Here is a 3,902-nt window from a genome sequence, read left to right as displayed (position 1 = left end):
TTTCATGTGTTTAGCAAATTGTATCTAATATCTTGGGTATCCTAAGTTTTGGGCTAATATCCACTTATCAGTGAGTACATATCATTTGAGTTCCTTTGTGATTGTGTTACCTCTCTCAGGATGATGCCCTCCAGGTCCATCCATTTGCCTAGGAATTTCATAAATTCATTCTTTTTAATAGCTGAGTAGTACTGCCTCCACTTTCTAAGTTCTGGGAACACAGGCAAGTGCCACCATATCTAGTCTTTTATGTGTGTCCTCAATAGAGAACAAACAGCTGTGTGTTTTCCCAAATGAAAATCTTCCATTGTTTGAGGAACAAACAGTGTTCCCTGGTGGCACACCTAAAATCCCAGCACTCGGGAAGCTGAGGCAGGAAGCCAGAAGTCTACATAAGGAGACTTCATCTTATAAGATGCAAAAGAAGAAATAAGAAATGTTACACATTTTAAAATATTTTTTAAATTTTGTCTGTGTGTGTGTGTGTGTGTGTGTGTGTGTGTGTGTGCGCGCGCGCGCGCGCGTGTCACTGTGTGCCTGCCCTGTGAGCTGCCCAACATGGGCGCTGGGAAACTGAGAGAGTAGCAAGCACTTTTAACCAATGAGCCATCTCTCCAGCCCAGAGAAAGTGTACCCACTTGTTTTATTGTGACAACTTACTCTGATTTGTTTCTCGGTGGTCTGTGTCTCATGCATTCATGACACTTCCTTTCCTTTCCATTCTTTGACCTTTGGTAGGATGGCCCAGTTTGTACTTTTTTGTCGTCTAGTAATTTATGTGTCCACTATTTTCATCCTAGTATTATTTTTGCTTAATTTGCTCAGTTTCTAATCTTTATTTCAATATTTAGAAGTGTACAATTGCCAGGACCAGCCTGTGCACAGAGCCTTGAGATGTATCTGCCTCACCTAAAGCAAGCGCAGGAGATCCCAGCTCTGGGTGGAGGCGGGTAGCCTCCATACTCGCTCCCGAGCTGGAGGAGATCCGGTGCCCCTCTGCAAGTAGGGGCAGTCCTAGACTGTCTCACGGGGGACAAGAGCTGCAGCCTCTGCCACTGTGCCAATTCTAGAAGAAGCTTAGCTTGCTCTAGAAGAGGTTCTTGAAGGTGTTTACTGGATTGTGCAGTGCAGTTATCACCCGTTCGTGGAACAGTTAACAAGGCAGGCTTCCATTTTACAAACATAAGTTCAATTTCAGCGATGTGTCCCGACTCGGGCATTTAGAGGTCAGTTCTGTCCACAGATCCCCACTGCTGTTTTATTATCATCACAGCTGACTTGCTTCCTTTGATTCTTCCCACAAATTGCAAGCTTCCAGCTGTAGGGACCAAGGTTTGCCCTTCCATCCTCTCAAATAATAATCAGATGCAAGTGTGAATGAACATATCACTGTGTGAAAAAGTGAAGATCCCAAGCTTCCGGAGGAGGAAACGTGGATTCTGTGATCTTGGTGGTCAATTTGATTGGATTTGGAGTCAAGTAGAAGGGAAACTGCTGGACACTCCTGTGAGGGATTTTCTTGATCAGCTTATTTGAAGTACGAAAGCCCACTGCGCAGTGTGCTCAGGTGGCAACCCGTACAAAAGGGAAACTGAAGCTGGAAACTTGGCTTTTGCCTGTTTGCCTTGGCTTGCTGATAAGTATCATCCTGTTCCTGCCACTAAGGAGTTCCTTTGATGACATTAGAATCATCGTCTTCCAGCTGCCAACTCAGACTGAAGACCAACAGCTCTCTAGGAACCCTCTGGGCCTTCAGCACCGGCTTGAGACTGCCTAGACGCGTCCTTGTGAGCAGCTGCCACCATTGGTCAGCCCAGACCATATTGAGTAGCCTTCGTGGCTGTTCCACATCATTCACAGGAGACTTCCTATCTGCTGCCTCCAGATCCTGAGGACTGGGAGAAACAAGGCATCCCAGACTTTGTCTATGGCCAGGAGGATCTCGTTGGCAAGGAAATTCAGTGGCCAAGGAATTCACCTAGTGCTGTGGACACACTACCACTACCCTGCTTTGACTCTGCAGTCTGCTCTGCACTGAGGCAGCAGCTGGAACTGGGCCTGTTTCGATACCGCCTAGAAGATCTGCAGACCCAAATCCTCCCCGGTTCCGTGGGGTTTGTAGCTCAGCTGAATATAGAGCAAGGGATACAGAGGAGGCGCCCCAAGAATATCAAAAGTGTGAGGCAGGAGTTTGGCCCGGAACAGTTTCACTTCAATAAAATCCGACCTGGAGAAGTCCTTTTCCCTTATGCAAAGGGAGCCTAATGGCCCAGCTGCTCCAAAGCAAGAGGACGATGTCCTTGTAGTGATCAATGTCAGCCTCCTGGAGTGGGGCCATGTGCTGCTGGTGCCTGCACCTGCCCATGGACTTCCCCAACGGCTGCTGCCTGGAGTGCTACGGGTGGGGCTAGAAGCTGTCCTACTGAGCTTGCACCCAGGCTTCAGAGTCGGCTTCAACAGCCTGGGGGAGATCTGGCCTCTGCGAGCCATCTTTACCTGGCCCACCCACTGCCTGTGGAGGGAGCGCCAAGCACATCTGCTGCAGGCCCTGCTGGCTCCTGGCTTTCTCTTTTACACGAGTGGGCCAGGACCTGCTTTGGAAGCGTTAATTAGCAGGGTATGCAGAGCTACTGACTACCTGAGTGACTGTGAGATTGTTCATAACTTATCTGTGACCCGGGGAGCTCCACCTGGGCAGGCATCATGGACCTCAGACCTCAGTGGGATCCGAGTCATTCTATGGGCCCGGAAGTCCAGCTTTGGAATAAAGGAAAGTGGGGCATTTAATGTTGTTACCCTGGGGCTTCTCTAAGAAGAGAGGTGAGAGGCAGCAGAAACACTCATGAGAACACATTTGCTCTGTGAGCTGGCCGGCCACCTCCCAAACATCGCAGGACTTCAGCAGCTTGACAGAGGCAGCTGCAGTGGCCCTCATTCAGGACTGTCTGCTGCCCCAAACTCAGGCAGGTGAGGTACAGGCAGCACTGGTGGCCCTGATGGCCCAGGAAGAGCTGTGATCCTTCAGAAGTGTTTTCTTTGCTGACTGATTTGAGGCCCTTTCCCAAAGGCTGTGGTTCAGTCCATTTGTGCAGTTCATGTCATGACTGTCTTCCCACCTCCCCACATAAGGACCGCAGAGAGAGCACTGAGAGAATGTGTTCTCATGAGTGTTTCTGCTGCCTATCACCTCTCTTTTTAGAGAAGCCCCAGGGTAACAGATCTACCAGGAAAGGCCAGATCCGACCATTTCAGAGAGAAGAGCGCTTGATGTCAAGTAAGTCTGTTGACTGGAGTTCAACCTCCAGAACCTATAGGCTGTCTTCTGACTTTCACATGTGCACCATGAGACATACACACACCGGCACACACAAGTAAATGTAGCTCAAAACAAAGTTTGTAAAAGAGTAAATGTAAAAAGAAAAAAGTGTACAATTTAGGGCTGGGCAAGTGGTGGTCCACGCCTTTAATCCCAGCACAGAGAAGGCAGAGGCAGGACAGCCTGGTCTACAGAGCGAGTTCTAGGACAGCCAGGGCTACACAGAGAAACCCTGTCCCCCTCCCCAAACTATACTATTTTAGTTATGAAACTTAAAAACTATCTACATTTCTCTCCTGGACCCATTAAGGCATGTGTCACATGCACTCATGTGTCTAATGTTTTGTTGAAGTTTGCTGATGTTTGTACAAAACAAAGCCCTTTGCTTTGCTAGGTAGGAATGTTCAGTAGCCCCCAGGAAACACTCCTTAAAGATACTATCTTTTTGGAAAAACACCTCTGGGGCCAGCAGGATGACTCAGTGGAGCAAAGCATCTGCCACCAAGTCTGAGAATGGGAGTTGAATCTCCAGGACCCACGTAGCAGGAGGGGGCTGACTCTGCCAGAAGTCCCCTGACCACCATGT

The 3,902-nt window shown here is 48.7% G+C and overlaps 1 pseudogene; it reads left to right on the top strand.

Moving 5' to 3' along the window:
* LOC110286288 overlaps positions 1–3,017 on the top strand; it is a 7,169-nt pseudogene extending 4,152 nt beyond the window's left edge.
* The last annotated feature ends 885 nt before the right edge of the window (positions 3,018–3,902 follow it).

This window comes from Mus caroli, chromosome X, assembly GCF_900094665.2.
Source record: "Mus caroli chromosome X, CAROLI_EIJ_v1.1, whole genome shotgun sequence".
Lineage (NCBI taxonomy): Eukaryota > Metazoa > Chordata > Mammalia > Rodentia > Muridae > Mus > Mus caroli.
This window is presented reverse-complemented; position numbering and strand designations above follow the sequence as displayed.